The sequence below is a fragment of the Chiloscyllium plagiosum genome, unplaced genomic scaffold (genome assembly GCF_037043375.1).
Source record: "Chiloscyllium plagiosum isolate Xiang-an unplaced genomic scaffold, Cpla_swu_hap1 HiC_scaffold_21, whole genome shotgun sequence".
Lineage (NCBI taxonomy): Eukaryota > Metazoa > Chordata > Chondrichthyes > Orectolobiformes > Hemiscylliidae > Chiloscyllium > Chiloscyllium plagiosum.
In genome coordinates, this window is record NW_028270159.1 from 88128788 (window position 1) to 88148757 (window position 19970).

A 19970-nucleotide genomic window follows, 5' to 3' on the forward strand; every position below is an offset into this window, starting at 1 on the left:
AACGTGCATCAAGGGGACGGCCTTTATCCAAGATATATTCATTTCTTTCTACGTGGAGACCCGATGGCGATGGGAATGGCTGATTGCTTCTGAATGAAGAGGCCGTGACTGCTGCCAGGACAGTGGGTATTCACCAACATGATGTACTGTGCCTGGGTACACTGTAACATTAACAGAGAGAGAGCTCCTTCAGTTCCTCTACCTCTCCCCATTGACATGGCTACCCTGCAGATGCCATGTACACCATCGGCAATCCCACTATACTGAATACACCCGGCAGCTCCCTGCTGTGGGAGAAACAATCTAGTTACCTCATCAACCATATATATCCTCCATCACCGAATGGTGACATTGATGTTGAGACACTGGGAAATGATGGATATGTCACCTGCCTGGAAAGTTCTGGATCATAGAAGCTGAATGAAACAGTGACCCTAACAGCCACTGGCAGCACCACCCTCCCCCGGGTGTGAACCTGCAGGTCGTGTTGAAGGAGGTGACACCGCTCTGTGACCAGCTCCTTGTTCAGTCAGTGCCCCTCACACTCTGCTCCTGGGTTAAGTGAAGCTTGGGAAGCTGTTCCTGGATAACCCGATGTGGATACAGCATATCCCTTACCCCACACATACTCACTCTGTGGTTTCAGAGCTTCCCCTCTCTGCAGCCTCTGCTCCATTTGTTGTTCGTGTTGCAGACTCAGATGCTGTAACTACAGTCCCCATGCTCCATCCAGTGTTGGCTCACCAAATCCTCAGGTCTCCCTGAATGTCTGAGGCAGCTCACAGCACAACCTCCAGCAAACCATCCCCAGCCCCTCCACTAAATTTTCAATTACAGGAGCCAGTCAGAAACCCCTCGGTACAAGTGTTGTGGACCAGACCAGATCCCCCCAGAATAGTTTAAAAAGGCCGCTTCGACCCAAACCTTTCCTTATTTTGAATATAGATGTGAAGTGTGCCTTACAGATATGTTGTGATTGGTCAAACCACTCGAGATTAAGCAAAATATAATCTATTCAAATGCTTTAGTTAAAATACAATCAAAGAAAAGAACATTTTGGGATAGCTTATATGTTGGAACACTTACACAAACAATAAGATCTCACACATTCTTCTCAATCTCTCACAGCAACCAAACTTTGATTTCTGAACTTAATCATCATCAACCATTTCAGCTTCTAATCTTGCCATTGTTTCTCTCTGCTCTTCCCATGAGTTCTCACGACTGCAGGAAGTGAATTATTGAACTTCTCCCAAATAAGAATCTCTTTAAGAGGGTCATAGGTTTGCTCTGTTTTTAATACCCTTACCCACCTTTCAAAATTACTTTGTTTGATCCTTTCAAACTCAATGTGCGTTTAAGCAGCTATCCTTTTTTTAGATTCCTGAAACACTGTCTGTCGGCTTCTGGCCCAAGCTCATATGCACTTCAGATGGCTTTCTTCACCACCCCATACTGGCCAGATACCTCCTCCGATAGGGATGCAAATACTTATCAGCTTTGTTTGGATCAACTAAATCCACATGGCTACTCGCCACTGCATTCGTTTAGCCACTTTTTCAAATGAAATTCAAAAGGCTTCCCCATCCTTCTCATCAAATTTAGAGAATGCCTGGATATATTTAAACAGAATCCCATCAGGCCTTTGGCTACTATAGGGTTACTCAACCTCACTATCCTCCTCATCCAGCCTACCATCTACCTTGATCTCCGCCTTCTATGTCAACTTTCCTCTCTAATTGCTAACTGTTTAAGTTGGAACTCTTTGCTTTTCTTCTGTCCTTTTCTCTCTTCCTTCTTCATTTCCTTTTCTTTTGTTTCTAGTTTTCATCATAATTCAAACTGTTTCAATTCCTTCTCATGTTCAAAGTGCCTCATTTGAAATTGAAATCTCGCCATTTCCAAAGAGTCTGATGGCGGTTCCACCAAATGTAATTGCCGAGCTACAGCTGTAATTATCTCTCATTTTCGCACAGACGAACGCAACCCCAACACCAGCTTGTCTATCAATTCCTACATCTTTGCCTTCATTACCTTTTGTAAAAACCCAACTTCACTTCTTCCACACCCAGAGAACTCTTAGTGACTGAAAGAATTTTTATACACAAAAATACTGCTTAAACCAACTGAATTCAACATTCGGAACCAAAGACATGAACAACTAGCATACGCGACCTTTAAACCTAATAGCCTCCTGGTGCATACTCTCCAGTGTCTGCATGAGCTTATTCGGGATTGTCTGGTTTCCTCCCACAACTCAAATATGTGCATGTCAGGTGAATTGGTCATGCTAAATTGTTCGTAGTTTTCAGGGACGTGTGGGTTAGTTGCCTTGGGGTAAATGTGTAATAATAGGGTAGAGGAATGGGTCTCGGTAGGTTACTCCTCGGAGGGTCGGTGTGGACTAGTTGGGTCGAATAGCCTGTTTGCACAATGTAGGGATTGTAATTCTAAACCCAATTTGGTATTATCGATTTAGAACTAGACAAGAGTCCCCAGTTTGCTATAGACCAACCAGACTGCCTCAAACTAGTTTAAGAGGGTAGGTTGGATGCCAAACCTTTCTTATTTTAAAAGTAAATGGGAAGTGGGTGTTACAGATGTGATTCTACTAGTCAAACCACTCACCATTATGCAAAACACAATATTTAAACACTCTAATGAAAATCCATAAAAAATGAAGAGGAATTTAGAATAACTTAACTATTGGAAACCTTAACTGAATGATGGATACAGTACCTTCTACTAATGAACTGATCCAATTTATTAACATCACAGAGCGGCACTGTGGGTGGCATGGTGGCACAATGGTTAGCACTGTTGCCTCCCAGCGCCAGAGACCCACGTTCAATTCCCACCTCAGGTGGCTGACTGTGTAGAGTTTTCACATTCTCCCCGTATCCGCGTGGGGTTCCTCTGGGTGCTACGGTGTCCTCCCACAGTCCAAAAATGTGCAGTTTAGGTGAATTGGCCATGCTAAATTGCCCGTAGTGTTAGGTGAAGGGATAAATGTAGGGGAATGGGTCTAGGTGTGTTGCTGTTCGGCGGGTCGGTGTGGACTTGTTGAGCCGAAGGGCCTGTTTCCACACTGTAAGTAATCCAATCCATTCAGACATGCATTCTTGCACACAGTTCTCCAATCCAGGAGGAAACAGTATCAAGTGAGGTTTCAGAGAGAATAGCATAGAGGGATAATTTACTAAAACTCACAACCCTTCTAGGACCCGCAGCACTTGGTAACTTTTACATCTACAAGAAAAAATCTGGAAAACCTGTCTGTGCGAGCTGGGCCATTGTTACTACTATTTATTAAAAACACTAAAAGCCCCATAAGTTGTTTACTTCAGCCGTTTTCAGTAGGCAGTTTGGCCTTTAAGATCACTTTCTACAAAAAAAGGAGAAAATAACTTTTTAACAAAAAAGTGACAGTATTGTCACACAATTTAGATGCTTGGCCCTTTACTGAAGGGGCTTCCTCGTGTTACTGATAGCAAGATCACCTGAGAGGGGCAAACACAGGTACAGACCAAGTTACAGGAATGTGTCTCATGACTTCTGAAAAACGCCTGTTCATGGATTATCACATCGGACATACTGGGAACTCGATACACTAGGGAACCAAAACCCATGGCCAGGGAAAGATACAGAGGGACAGACAGATTCACAGTAAAGACAGAAACAGACAGTTAATTAACTGAGAAGATGTTGTAGAAATATGTGGAAAAAGACAGGGCAGTGGGAGTAACTGGAGAAGTGAGACCTTCGAGAGTAAAATTACAAGAATGAGAACATTGAATAAAGGCACTGTCAGATCAGCTGAAATGGTTTATTACATCAAATTCTCAATCTGCTTGACAGAACACCACAAACAACATAAACTGGGACAAGATGACAGCCCAGCATGGAGAGCTGTGCATACCATGCTCGTGTGTTGCTCAGTAAACTGCACGATCTGCCCAGCATAAAGAGTATTGCAAACTTTACTACCATACGCTAACTATACTCGCATCAGATTACTGCCTACAATGGGAAGGTTTGCTCTCTCTGCGTGTGTGTTTGTGTGTGTGTTCATCAGAGACTGAGAGAGAGTGTGTGTGTGTGCGCGCTATACGCGTGGTTGAATGCGAAACTCATTGTTTGAGAAGGAACGCACATGGAGGAAACTATTTTAAATACGAACAACTGGCAGGCGTTTTGTTAATCAACAGAAAGGGAACGACAGAGGTTTCATGGACAGATACGGTAAAGTGTTTGATAATGTTTAAATAAAGTCATTGCCAGACATAACAGCAATATACATCGGCATACATGAATCCATGAATGACAGATGGATGGGAGTTTGGTGTGAGGTCGCATCAGGATTGAAGCCGGGAGCGTCAGCAGCAGATTATTGGCTTCCTTAAGACTGTACTTCATAGCTCAAGGTTGAAACGGGTGATGGAATAAGCCAGTGAGATATATTCTGGAGTGGTGAGTATTTCATGTTAGAAATGTTCAGGGAATGGTGTCAAGGTTCAGCTCATGGTCAAAGGGATGCCCACAGTTGGGACTTGTGTGCTTCAGCCGCGGATATTGGCCAGGGATGGGATGGAAACAGTGGAAGGAAGTGGAATTTGTAACCAGAAAAGTACACAGTGACCTCCATGCTCTGAATATTTAAATAACGAAGGCAATGATACAATGCATTATGGTTCTCCGCTGAAACTGAGTAGGTCAACATTGAGACCCGTGAATAACACTGCCAGAGCAGAGAGGGAAACAATAATTGAACACCTTCATTAATGTAGTTAGTAGTGGTCTGGAGAGTGAATATCTGGATTCAGAGTTACAACAGGAATAATAATAGTGACAAGAAGTGTAGACTATATAAAAGAATAATAATACAGTCATAATTGTTTTATAGAAAAGAAAATCTGGACAGTGACGCTTACCAGGAACACCAACGATAGCCAGGAAGGGATAATAAAAGTATTGAATAATGAGAAGAGCGTAATAAATCCGCGATGATAATGACAACCAATCAAATGCAGAAAGATACCAAACATAATCGGATAAGCTCCTGTATATTGTTGGAATATTCCAGTCTAAGATTCTCAGATTCTGATCCATTGTTGAAACATTCCAGTCTAATGTTCGCATTTTCTGATCCATTGTTCGAACATTCCAGTCTCATGTTCTCAGATTCTGATCTCTCCTCCGCCTTTCTCTGGAACTGCTGATCCCTGTTAGTGCTGTCGGTGATGCTCCACTCATGTTATGGGATAACACATTGAACGGCGCCCATTTATCATTAAAAGATGGAAACCCTCCACTGGGATAATTAGAATCCATGGAGACTGGCATTAATCGCAGTCACTGAACAAATAGGCTCAGTTAACCAGTTACATGCATCACTTTTCATAACACTATAAAAGGGAACATTTACTGGGTTTGGATGGAATGGATGAGGGTTGCTGAGGGATGGACCATAAATCTTTCAATGTTTTTAATCTTCTTTTCCTTGTATATGAGAGCATTAACAGAACACTGCACGGGTCTATATATGTTCCACTTTGTTTATGAAAGGAGGTAGTTATAAAATAACAGATCGGCTGCATAAAAATAAATCTGGATCAGTGGTGCTGGAAGAGCACAGCAGTTCAGGCAGCATCCAACGAGCAGCAAAATTGACGTTTCGGGCAAAAGCCCGACATCAGGCATTCCTGGTCCAGAATCTGGTTTCCAGCACCTGCAGTCATTGTTTTTAACTGCATAAAGAAAAAGTCGGGTGGACAAGTTTCTAGATACCTTAACACAAAGTAGGTACTTAATGACCAGTGTGAGGCTACTCCTGGTTTTAATGCCCTGTTATCAAATCCTTTCATAACCTTGAGACAGAGCATTGAGACTGCTGCTCAGGAACAGGCCGAAGCAATACTGTCCCTATGGACCTATTACAGATGGATAAGAGAAGACCATTCAGCCCATATTAGCCTGTTGCTACTTGAAAGGTGGAAAGCTGGAATATTGGCACATGTTGCCAACAGAATCATTCAAAACAAAGAGATGTGTCGCTGCAGCTGTATGAGGTGTTACTGAGAGGGCACCTGGAGTACATTTTGTTGTCTGTGTTTCTGTAACTGAGAAGGGATGGGCCTCCGTCAGATACAGTTTAACCACTGCTCGTAATCCACGGGTTCCTGTGTCATTTAATGTCTCGGGTCTGTTACACAGGGACAGGAGGAGGCCATGAAGCCTCTCGAATGTGTTATAGAAGAACAGGAGGAGGCCATTAAGCTTCTTGAGTCTATTACAGAAGGACAGGAGGAGCCTATTCAGCCTCTCAAGCCTGTTACAGAGGGGCAGGAAGTGCCTATTTAACTTTCAAGTCTGTTACGCATAAATATTAGTTTTACACTAGTTGTGGAATGGGAAAGACCTGATGTAAATTTCTAACTTTGAATAAGCCCAATTTTGAAAGTGTTAGGTGAGCCCTGTGAAAGGCTGGTTGGGATATCCTATTCACAGGTAAAGGGACTGTTGGAAAATGCAAGGCCATCAAAACTTGAATTCAGAGAGTCCAGAGCCAACGTGTTGCTTTTTGTGAGATGGGCAAGGCTGGTGGGTGCAGGGAGTGCTGGATGGCTAGATATATTGATGCTCTGGTCAAGGTAAGGAAGGAGGCATATATCACGTAAACAGAGCTGAGATCAAGTAAATCCCGAGAGGTGTATAAGGGCAGAAAGTGCATAGTCAATGCGGAAATCGGGCCAGAAAAATGTGGACATGAGATGGCTTTAGAAATAGGGTTAACGAGGCATTGAAGAAATTCTACAAATCCTTTCATGGCAAGAGATTAACTGGGGAGAGAATAGATCAGTAAGGCTACCTATGTGTGGAACCACATGAGATGGGAGGGATACGAAGCAAGTATTTCTCCACTGTATTTAATGTGGAGGGGGTTACAAGAGCGAGAGAATGAAAAAATATATCGTAATATCTTGAAAAGTATCTATATTACAAGGAGATGTAGGGCATTTTAAAACATACGAAGGTGAGCAAATTCCTGGGACTGATGAGTTTGTGGGAGGCTAGGAAAGAGATTGCTCAGCCTTTTGCTGATATGTTTGTTCATTGATTTCCACAAGTGAGGTGTCAAAAGACTGGAGGGCTGCTAACATAGTGTCATTATTTAAGAAAGTAAGGAAAAAGCAGGTAACTATAGATTGGTGAGCCTGACGTCAATGGTGACTAAATTGTTGGAGGGGATTTTGAGGAAAAGGATGTATATGCATATGGAAAGACCAGGACTGAAGAGGGCTTTGTACATTGGAGTTCACGTCTCACTGACTGTGTGGAATTTTTTGAGGAAGCGATGAAGATGATTGATGAAGGCAGGACAGTGGATGTTGTCTTTATGGAATTCAGTAAGAAAACCAAAATGTTCTACATGGTAGACTGGTTAACAAGGTTCGACTGCCTGGAATCCAGGGCGAGCTCGCCTGTTAGATCCAAAATTTTCTTGAATATTGGAGAGAGGGCGTGACAGTGGACATTTGTTCTTTAAACTTGGAGACCTGTGGCCAGTGGCATGCCGCAAAGATCAACAGTGGATCCACTGCCTTTTGTCACTTATACAAATCATTTGCATTTGAGTATATGAAGTATGGTCAGTAAGTTTGTAGATAATTCCAAATTTGGTGGTGCAGTCGACAGTGAAGAATAAACTCTCAGACTGTAATGGGACTTTGCTGAGGTGGACCGAGGAGTGGCAGATGGAATTTATTTTACTTAAATGTGAGGTGTTGCATTTTGGCAAGGCAAGTCAAGGCAAAACATGTAGGTAGGGTCCTATCGAAAGCTGCCAATCAAGGAGAACTCCATGGAAATTATCGAATCCCTACAGTGAGGAAACAGCCTATTCGGCCCATCGAGGACACACCGACCCACTATGAAGTATCCCATTGGACAAACCCCTACCCTAACCCTCTGAGCTTGCATTTCCCATGGCTAATCCACCTCACCTACACATCCCTGGGTACTTTACGCAATTTAGCATGGCCAATCTATCCTTATCTGTATATCTTTATACTGTCGGAGGAAAACATAACATCCGGAGGAAATTCAAGCAGACACGGGGAGAATGTGCAAACCCCACAAAGGCAGTCATTCAAGGATGGAATTAAACCCAGCTCGCTGCGCTCTGAAGCAGCAATGCTAGTCTCTGAGCTGCTGTGTCACCTTGTGGTGCAGGTTCTCCGTTCCTTGAAAGTGGCGTCACAGGTAGACAGCGCAGTGAAGAAGGCACTTGGTGACCAGCCCTTTATTGGTGCTTGCTTTGTGTCTAAACATTTTCACGACGTGTTGCATCTGTACAGGACATTGGTTTGGCCACTTTTGTAATACTGCCTTTAATTCTTGTCTCCCTGCTGTCGGAAAGATGTTGTCAAACTTGAAAGGGTGCAGAAGAGACTTAAAATAATGTTGCAGGTATTGGATGGTTAGAGTTACAGGGAGAGTTTGAATAGGCTGGGGCTATTTTCAAGTGTTGACGCTGAGGGGTGACGTTAAAGAGTTTTATGAAATCACGAGGGGCATAGATAAGGTAAACACTCAACGTCTTTTACCCAGGAGAGGCAAGTCCAAAATTAGAAGACAAAGGTTGAAGGTGAGAGGGGGAAAGATTTTAAAAGGAACATGAGGGACAACATTTTCACACAGAAACTGCTGCGTGTATGGATTGAACAGCCAAAGGAGGTGGTGGAGACAGGTACAGTTACACCATTTAAAAAGCATTTGGGTGGATAGATGCTTTGGAAGTGTTTGGAGGGAGATGGGACAATTGCTGGCAAGGGGGACGAGATTTATTTGGGATATTTGGTCGGTATGGGCGATCAGACCAAAAGGTATTTTTCCGTGGTGTACATCTCTGAAACTCTATTGCCTCTTGAGTGTATAACACAGGAACAGGAGGAGGCTATTCAGCTTCTGAATTCTATCAGGCAACTTGTTTGTTCAATTGCTGAGAGTAAAATACAAAAATACATCATTCAGATTTTGATGGTGTTTTACAAAAACAGGAGAAAGGCTTTTAGCCAAGAGAAGCTGTAAGGAATGTGAAGAGGCCATTCAGGCCCTCGACTCTATTCCACAGGAGCAGCAGGTGAGCACAGAGCTATTGGAGCCTGTCAGTCAGGAGCAGGAGGAGGACATCTACTTTCGCAAACCTTGGATCAGGAGGCAGTCACTCAACTGCCCAAGATTGGGACACATAACAGGACGCAGTCATTCAACTGCTTGAGACTGTGACACAGGGACAGGATGCAGTCACTCAGAGCTGAAACTGGGGCACAGGGAAATCTGGAGGTTAGTGAGGCCCCAGTATCCTGTTATGCAAGGACAGGAGGAGGTGACTCACTCCCCACCAGTATGGGACACTGGGAGAGAAGGGGAGTTTGCTTGGAACAAATAGAAATATATGAATGGGTTGCATTCGTGGTCCACACAATCCTGCCCCAACATTCACTCAGACCACGGCTGATCTGATTCTGATTCCCTCATTCCATTTTACGGAGACTGTCCTCTCTGCAGCCTCTGCTCCATTTGTTGGTCATGTTGCACACCCAGATGCTGCAACAACACTCACCATCACTCATCCAGAAGGATGGATCTAACAGGATAAGTCAGGATTTGAGGGGTCCAATCACAAGAATGAAAACACAAAATAAAGGTATTATCAGATGTTTCGTACTCTCACATTCGCAATCCAACTCGCATAAGCAGCCCATCCATTACATATTCACGATGGAGCACTGTGTAGATCCGGCTCGTGTACAGCTGAATGCAACCCAGCTATGTGCAGAGTGAAACTCTGTGCAGCCTACACCAATACTTGATCTATAATCCTGGGCTAAATGTCCAGAGTGGGGAGCTGTGCAGTCCGCACTGGTTCATTCATATATAAACCCAGGTTGTTGCATTGTTCGGTAACACTGTATTAGATCACTGCCCAGTGTAGTGAAAAATGTAACCAATGCAGGAAGTGACAGAATGTGCAGTTCCCATCCATTTACAGCTCCATATCTGCACTGTACCTTGACAAGGGGTGCTGCGAATGTGAAAATCAATGTGAGGAAGAGATATAATTTAAATACCAATAGTTCTGATTAAGTCGCATATCACTCTAGTATTTAAAGTTGAAATAACTGAGATAATATCCAATGAGGTTTTGTGAACGGTGCAAAGAAGTAAGAGGGGGATGGTGATGTTATAGTGGTTGCACTATAAGCCAGCAAATAATCAATGGGAATTAGAGGAACAAATATTCAGGGAGACTGGCGAGACTTGCAGGAGCAATAGGGTTGTCATAATAGGTGATTTTAATTTTCCTAACATAGACTGGGACTTCCAGATGGTTAAGAACTTAGATGGAACGTAATTTGTTAAGTGTGTTCAGGAAAGCTTCCACAAGCAATATAGAGAGGTTCCTATTGGGGAAGGGACAAACTCGATCTATTGTTGGGAAATAAGGTCGGAGAGGTGTCGGAGGTAAAGTGGGCAAGCATTTTGGGAATAGTGACTAGAGCTGTAATAGTTTTAAAATAGTAATGGTAGGGACAAAATTGGTCCACAGAATCAAGTTCTAAATTGGCGGCAAGGTGTATTTTGTTGGAATTAGACAGGGGTTTGCAGGGGATGATTAGAGGAGTTTGTGTCGAGGTAAAACGATCCCGGGCAAGTGGAAGGGCTTCAAAAGTGAGATAGCTCGAGTTCAAAGTCGATATGTTCCTGTGAGGATGAATGGAAAGTGAGGCGGGAAGAGAGACCCTGGAAAACAAGAAATATTGAGGCTCTGACCAGAGAAAAGGAGGCGTGGCTCAGGTACAGGCAGCTGGGAACACGGAAATCACTGGAGGTACACAGGAGATACAGGAGTTTAGTGAAGAAGGAAATCAGCAAGGTGAAAAGGAGGTATGAGATAGCCTTGGCTGAGCAGATTAATGTGAACTCAAATTCAGTATAAGAAAGAAAAAGAACAACTAGAAAGAGAATAGGACGCCTTACAATCCAAAATGGGCACGCATGTGTAAAACCTCAACAGATGGGTGAGGTCCTCAATTTCCCCTCAGTGTTTATCATGAAGAAAGACATGAAGCCCTGTGACCTTTGGGAGGTTAGTTGTGATATCTTGGTACAGTCCATATCACAGTAGAGGTGCTGATAGACATATTAGAATGCAGAAAGTCAGATAAATCTCTTGGTCCTGACCAGATATATCCAAGAGCAATGCAGGTAGCGAGAGAAGACAGTTCAGGGGCCAAGTACCCGGAAGACTGGGCAAGAACAAACGTGCCCTTATTCTTGAAGGGTTGCAAAGAAAAGCCTGGGAAAGATAGACCAGGAAGCTTCATATCTGTTTTCGGTAAACCACTTGAGAAGGTTCTGAGGCAAAAGATATGCATGCATTTGGAAAAACAGAGTTTGACTTGGAGCAGTCAGCATAGTTTTGTGCGTGGCAGATCATGCCTTAGAATTTTTGTTAGAGTTTTTGAGGAAGTGACCACAAAGGTTGACAAGGGCAGGGTGGTGGACATAGTCTATATGGATTTCAGTAAGGCCTTTGATAAGGTTCCACATGATAGGTCGCTCTGGAAGGTTAGATCGCATGGACTCCAATGTAAACTGGCAAATTGGCGACCCAATTGGCTTGACGTTATGAAACAAATGGCTATGGTGGAGGTATGCTTGTCGGACTGGAGGCCTGTGACTAGTGGAGTGCCTCAGTGGTCGGTCCCGTGCCCATTGCTGTTCGTTATCTTATACCAATGATTTGGACCAGAGTGCACAACGCAAGGTTAGTAAGTTTGCAGATGACTCTAAATTAGGAGGCATCATTTACAATGAGCAACATTATCAATAATTGCAGCATTAACTTGGTCAGCTGAGCAAGTAGGCTCAGAAATAGCAATTTGAGTTTAATACAGATAAGTGTGACGTCTTGCATTTTGGAAAGTCAAATCCAGGTATGAGTTTAATGATGAATGAAAGGGTCTTAAGGAGTTTAATGGAACAAAAGGACGTTGGAGATCAGGTGCACGGTTGTCTGAAATTTGAGTCACAGATACACAGGACAATGAAGAAGGTTGTTGGCACACTGGTCTTCATCAGCACATTGCGTATAGAAGTTGGGACGTTATGTTGCAGTTGTACAGGATGTTGGTCAGGCTGCAGTTGGAGTATTGAGTTCAGTTTTGTTCATTTTGCTCTAGAAAGGATATTATTGATCGAGAAAGAGTGTGGAACAAATTTACAAAGATGTTTCCTGGGCTAAAGGCTCTAAGTTATAGGCAGAGGTTGAACAGGTTAGAACTTATTTCTTTACAGCGTAGGAAACTAGAAGGTTCGTATAGAAGTGTAACTCTTATAAAACCATGAGGGGCGTGCATGGGGTGAATACTTCAATTTTTTCCTAAGGTTGGGGAATCGAGGACGAGAGGACACCCATTAATGTTTGGAAAGGAAAAAAGTATATAAAAAGGAACCTGAGGGGCAACTTTTTTACACAGAGCGTGGTATGCATACAGACTGAGCTGCCAGTGGAAGTGATTGAGGTGGGTACAATAACAACATTGAAAAGGCATTTGGACAAATATACAGATAGGGTAGGATTAGAGGGATACAGAGCACGGGCAGAGAAATGGAGTGAGTGTGGATAGACATTTTGTTTGGCATGGACCAGCTGGGCCAAATGGCCAGTCATACTGGCAGTCTCGTGCAGTATGACTATAAATGAGTGTGTTATGGAGTGGATGCAGAGTGGAGGAGACTGAGAAAAAAGTCTTCATTTCAGAATGCTGAAAAGAAGACATTTCGATAGTATCATGCAACACGGGTCAGTATTAAGAAGAATTATGAGTGAAAGGGATATTGCTGTGAGTTCATGCGATGGAGACTTTTGGATGATCATTTGTTCTGCAGCTTTGTAACTGGGAGTGAGGACAGCAGAGTCTTCACCTCACTGGGCTGAATCTAACAAAAATCTGTCTCAGTGACATTTTCTTTGAGAGTGACATTGGGGTTGTATGCACAAGGCTGAGCTAGATTCCTGATGCTATCTTACCAAACTCATCTCATTAACTACACACCCCACTCCATGGTGTCCCTCTCATACAATGCCAGACCGATTCTCCCACCCATCATGACTGGAGGTACTCAATATTGCCCGGATGCCCCTGGATATTCCATGACGTCTGACACTGGGGCCATCATTAAAAGGCCAAGGGGCACACGGTTGAGCTTTCTCAGTTGGAGATGTCCTGCACAGTTTACCCCGAGCATGGCAGATAAGGGGAAATTACATCACGGTTTGTCGACAGAGGCACGGAGGTCCTGGAGGATGGGCTAGTACAGAGGAGGACCATTCTCTTCCCAGAGGGATCACACCACCAGACACACCGAACATGGTCTGAGCTCACCACCCACCTCAGTGCAGTATCTGCAGTCTGAAGAAATGTCCAGCAAAACAGGACAAGCTTCAATAACCTTCCCCACACCGTTAGGATAAGGGTCACCATATTCTCTCTGCTCCCTCACACTCACTGTATGTCTGTTATAGCAATGTTAGGTCTCATGGAATACAGGGAGAACTAGCCATTTGGATACAGAACTGGGTCAAAGGTAGAAGACAGAGGGTGGTGGTGGATAGTTGTTTTTTAGACTGGAGGCCTCTGACCATTGGAGTGCCACAAGGATCGGTGCTGGATTCACTACTTTTTGTCATTGACATAAATGACTTGGATGCGAGCATAAGAGATACAGTTAGTAAGTTTGCAGATGACACCAAAATGGGAGGTACAGTAAACAGTGAAGAGGTCACCTCAGATTACAACAGGATTGACAAGATGGGCCAATGGGCTGAGAAGTGGCAGATGGAGTTTAATTCAGATAAATGCAAGGTGCTGCATTTTGTGAAAGCAAATCATAGCAGGACTTATACACTTAATGGCAAGGTCCCAGGGAGTTTTCCTGAAGAAAGAGATCTTGGAGTGCAGGTTCATAGCTCCTTGAATGTGCAGTCGCAAGTAGATACGATAGTGAAGAAGGCGTTTGGTATGCTTTCCTTTATTGGTCAGAGTATAGAGTACAGGAGTTAGGAGGTCATGTTGCAGCTGTACAGAATATTGGTTAGGCAACTGTTGGGATATTGCGAGCAATGCTGCTCTCCTTCCTATCGGAAAAATGTTGAGAAACTTGAAAGGGTTCAGAAAAGATTTATAAGGATTGGAGGATTTGACCTATAGAGAGAGGCTGAATCGGCTGGGGCTGTTTTCGCTGGAGCTTCGGATGCTGAAGAATGACATTATAGAGGTTTTCAAAAGTATAAGGGGAATGGATAGGGTATGTAGGGAAAGTCTTTTCCCTGGGGTCAGGGAGTCCAGAAGTGGAGGGCATAATTTTAAGGTGAGGGGGTAAGATATAAAAGAGACCTACAGAGCAACTATTTCACACAGAGGGTGGTACGTGTATGTAATGAGCTGCCAGGTGAAGTGGGGAGGCTAGTATAAGTGCAACATTTAAGAGGCATTTGGATGAGTTTATTGAATAGGAAGGGTTTGGAGGGTTATGGGCCGGGTGCTGGCAGGTGGGACTAGATTGTATTTGGATATGTGGTCAGCATGGACGGGTTGGCCCGAAGGGTCTGTTTCCATGCTGTACATCTCTATGTCTCTATGACTTATATTAATCTCTGTTTTTTCGTGCACCATACTGGTGAGAAATTTCAAAGTGATATTCTCCATGATGAGCTTACAAAGACCCAACACATCCTGGGAGTTTCAGACATCCAACAGAACAGAATATTATTTCCTAGCATAGAAAGTAAGGATGTACTTTTTTCCTATGTGCATCTGCGTAAGATACTCTGGGTAGGCGCAGGAAAAGAGAAACCGTGTCCATCTCCAATTCGGTCCCCAAGACCCACTCTACCAAACCTAACACAGAGCTCCGATATATACGAAGCCTGCAGCAGGACCACATGCAATGAGTAAGAGTGCCTGTAGTCATTCTGTATTTAGGACATGCTGAAGATAATCCCACATTGAATTTTGAGAGAAAATCTGGAGCCAGATAGACCTTATGAAGAATTTGCAACTGCATGGAATGGGACCTATTACAGATCAAAATCCTTCGAGCATTTTCACAAATATCCTCCCATGTCTCCAAAGAGATCTAAACCCCCCTACTCTGTCGCACAGACGTCACGAAGCTGCACAGTCTTGTCTGAGGGGACACTCTTCAACAAATGATAAACGGTACTGACAAAGAGTGTATTCTTAGCAATAAACACCCGCAGCTCTGTATCGGATCTGTAAGAGTCTGTTAAAAGTGTATGTTTTTAAAATCAAATCTCGAATCTGGAAAAAAAAAACAGAAGAAATCTCTACTAGGTAGTCCATACTTACGAGTTCGTTGATCAAATGATATCATTGTTTCTCCCTCAAGTAACACATGGTGGCTCAGTGGTTTTCATTGCTGACTCACCGCACCAGGGTCACGGGTTTGGTTCCAGTCTTGGGTGACTGGCTGTGTGGAGTTAGTATGTTCTCAACTGTGTCTGCATAGGTTTCCTCCCACAGTCATAAACATGTGCATGTTAGCTGAATTGGCCATTGCTAAGTCGCTCATAGTGTTCCAGAATCTGTAAGTTCAGACATTAGTCAGGATAAATATAGAATGGTAGGAGAATGGGTCTGGGTGGGTTACTCTTCAGAGCGTCGAAGTTGACTTGTTGGGCCCAAGGGCTTGTATCCACACTGTAGGATTCTACTAATTCTAAATCACCCAAGCAAGGTATCACCCTCGCTGCCCACAGTTTAAACCTGGAATCCATTATCCCCGGATGACAACCTGGTATACCAATTAAAGGGGTAAGAAACATGGTTTTGGCTGTATTGCCCTCGATCTGACGCATAGTTCTTCAAGTTTTAACAGTATTGATAATCATTAGTTTTTGACAATACTCCATAAATATTGTCATTTTATCTAAGAACAACAGACTAATAAGGGTTCACTTTTTCTGAGAGGGCTCAATTTCTAGCCGTATTGACGGCGAGTCCTCAGCGGCCCAGGCACTAACATAGGATGATAAAAAAAAACTTAATTGATTGCTTTTAATCTGGGAGATCTACCCCCCACAATCTGTGGGGCAGTTGCAATTTTGTTAGCTTGATAAGGAATCGCTTATGTTGCCAAATAAAAGAGCTAAACCAGCCATTATGTTTCAGAAATATCTGTCTGGGAAACATCAAAGAAAGCATTCGCACGGGGTCGACGAAATGAGGAAGGACATTCATTTTAATAACAGCTATCTGATCGAGCCAGGATATTTGAAATGCCTCCCGTCTTTGAAGGTCTTGTTTAATTTTGTCAAACAAATGGACATAGTTCACCTTAAATAAATGATCAAAGACAGATGTAGTAAATATACTAAAATAGGGAAACGACCCCATTGACCATTTAAAAGGAAACCAGGATTTGCCCTCAGTATCAGGTATTTCCCTAAGATGTCCCATAGGCATGGCCTCCAACTTTGTAAAATTAATCTTATCACCCAGAAAGGCAACAAGCGAATTAATGCATTGCATCACACGAACTACCGAAATTGCGGGATTTGACAAAAACATAAGACCCTCATCTGCATACAATGCAATCTGCATACAATGTGACTTCAATTCACTTCTGGGGCAGATATGTTGGGATCCCTACGGGTGGCCTCCGCCAGTGGCTCAATCCCCAACGTAAACAACAATGGTGAAAGGTGTCAACCTTTGTGGCTGCCTGGAGAAATATTAATATTACTGGTTGGCACACCATTAGTGAGAACTTCAGCCAGAGGATCGCTGTAAATGACCCTCACCCACTTGATAAAAACTTTGCGTGGACCAAACCGTTCTACTGTATAGAAGAGATCCGGCCACTCAACTCAATCAAATGCCGTCTCTCATCTAAAGAGATCAATAATCCCTGGACAGATTGTTGTTGACACTCTTGGATCATATTGAGTAACCTCTTCACATTGTAGGAAGATCTGTGGCCCTTTATAAAGCCCGTTTGATCCTCTTTGGCAACGGAAGGCAGCAAAGTTTCCAGCCTTAATGCACGCGTCTCAGACAAGATTTTGAAACCAACATTTAAATGTGAGATTGGCGTGTAAGAAGCACAATCCTCCAGGGTCTTCCTTTCTGCAGCATCAGAGAGATGAGCCTCTCTTCAGGATGGAGGGAGGGGTTCGTGACTGTATGAGTGACAGAACATGTTAAACATCAGCCCTGACAATAGGTTTATAAATTATTTATAAAATTCACGAGGAAATCTGCCAGGAACGTGCACCTTTGCATTCTGATGCTGCTTCACACCCTCCTGTGCTTACAATTGTGCATTAAGGCACAACACGTATTCAGGGGTTATTCCTGAAAAATGAAAAATGAATCCATCTTGATCCATCTATCCACATAATGCTCAGTCTGAAATAATTCGGAGAAAAATCTCGGAAAGGAGGCATTAATCTTTTTGGAATTGAAGGTAAGAATCCCAGTACCTTCCCTAATTGAGGTAATGGCTTGATAGGGGCGCTCGTTTTCCTGGCGAGATAGAATAAATACCTGCCTGGCTTATCACCATGTTCAAACAGCCTTTGTTTAGCAAAAGTAAGTTCCTTCTTGGCTGTGTGTGTGAGCGTGGAATTCACCGTAGACCGAAGCGTTGTGATCCTCTGCAGCTTCGCCACTGAGGGTCTATCACAGTATGCCCTCTCGGCTGCCCTCAGCTGTGCCTCAAACCAGCGTTCCTGCTCCCCCTTCTGCTACATCAAAAGGGATAATTATTCCCTTGGCATAAGCCTTAGCAATTTCCCATAGAGTGGATCGGTTACTGGTTGAATCTGAATTAATGGCTAAGAAATATCTGAATTCATTACAGAAATACTCAATGAACTAACTAGTCTTAACAATAAAGGGATACATTCGCCAGTGTCTCGAATCTGTTATATTTACCTAAATCTTTATCTATAAGTATGGTCACAAATGGTAATATTCCCAATTGTGCAGGATGCCACCGAATCTAAGATTGTTGCAGGGATGAGGAGGAAATAAAACCTGGTGTGGCATTTCTGCGGGTTAAAGAAGATATTAAAAGCCCTACTTGTGAGGTAGATGTGCCTCCAGGCATCCATCAGCTCTACTTCTGCACACAAATCCACCAATTCATTACATTATAATGAGGGTATTGAGGGACCTTCGGACATTCTGTCCACCGTGGTTCCATAAGACAGTTGAAATATCCTTCCACAATAATGTGCCATGATGCAAGATAACTGAATTTGGAAAATGTATCTACCAGGATTTTAAGAGGGTGCGCCGGGATGGGGGTGAGGGGTCGCAATTACTATTCAAAACATTGGATTATTTACCATAGTTCAAGGCTTGGGGGATTTATGATCCTTCCGTGAATATCAAATACAATCTAATAATTTAAATGGAAGGTTCTTCTTCTCCTCCACTCCTTGCATTAAAAGACGAAAATAAAAACCCGTTCAAACCCGCCCTGCTATAACGTCAAATGTTCCTAGTCATCGAGGTGCATCTTCTGCAATAAGACAAAATCCACCCTCTCTTTTTTAAGACAAGAAAGTAAGTTTTTCCTCTTGACTGGTCAATGGCTCCCCTTAATGTTCCAGGTGCACCATTTAAGCATATCATTTTCCAGAACAGACTGTAGCAACATTTGAACTCGAGAGAGGAAGAACTCGAATTACTGATCATTAATAAACAAAGTCTCAGAGAGCTTAAAAACTACACAATCTAAAACTATTACAACTGACAAGCTCTCAAAACTTTCCAAAACTAAACATACAAAAAATCCAAAAAACTAAAAAAATCGATCGGGGAATTTAAAATTTCCACAAAGTTTTCGCTTTCTCTGCAGAGTCAGACGAGTTCATGGATCCATTAAATGCAATACGGAGAATCGTTGGGTACCAGAGGGAATACTGATTCCCGAGTTCTCTTGAGAGGTGTTAGACTTGGAAGCAGGTGAACACTTTGGTGATAGCGATCACAATTCTGTTATGTTTACTTCAGTGATAGAAAGGGATAGGTGTATACCCCTGGGCAAGAGTTACAGCTGGGGGAAAGGCAATTACAGTGTGATTAGGCAAGATTTAGGAAGCATAGGAGGGAGAAGGAAACTGAAGGGGATAGGCAAATAAGAAATGTGGAGCTTATTCAAGGAAAAGGTACCGTGTGTCCGAGATAGGTATGTACCTGTCAGGCAGGGAGGAAGCTGTAGAGTGCAGGAGCCATAGTTTACGAAGGATATGGAATCTCTGGTCAAGAGAAGAAGAATGGTTATTTTAGCATGAGATGTGAAAGCTCAGTTAGGGCGCTTGAGGGTTACAAGGTAGTCAGGAAAGACCTAAAAGGAGAGCTCAGAAGTGCGAGGAAAAGACATGAGAAGTTGTTGGCGGATAGAATCAGCATAAACCCTAAGGCTTTCTGTAGGTATTTAAGGAATACATGAATGACGAAAGTAAGATTAGGGCCAATCAAGGATAGTAGTGGAAAGTTGTGTGTGGAGTCAGAGGGGATAGGGGAAGCACTAAATGAATGTTTTTCAACAATATTTTCAACATTTTCTGGAAAATGACAATGTTGTCGAGGAGATTACTGAGATACAGGCTATTCGACTAGTTGGGATTGAGGTTCACAAGGAGGAGGTATTAGAAATCCTGCAGAGTGTGAAAGTCCGTAAGTCCTCTGGGCCGGATGGGATTTATCTGGGAAGCCAGGGAGGAGATTGCCGAGTCTTTGGCATTGATCTTTAAATCGTCATTGTCTACAGGAATAGTGCCAGAAGACTGCAGGGTGGGAAATGTGGTTCCCCTGTTAAAAAAGGGGAGTAGAGACAACCCTGGTAATTATAGACCAGTGAGCCTT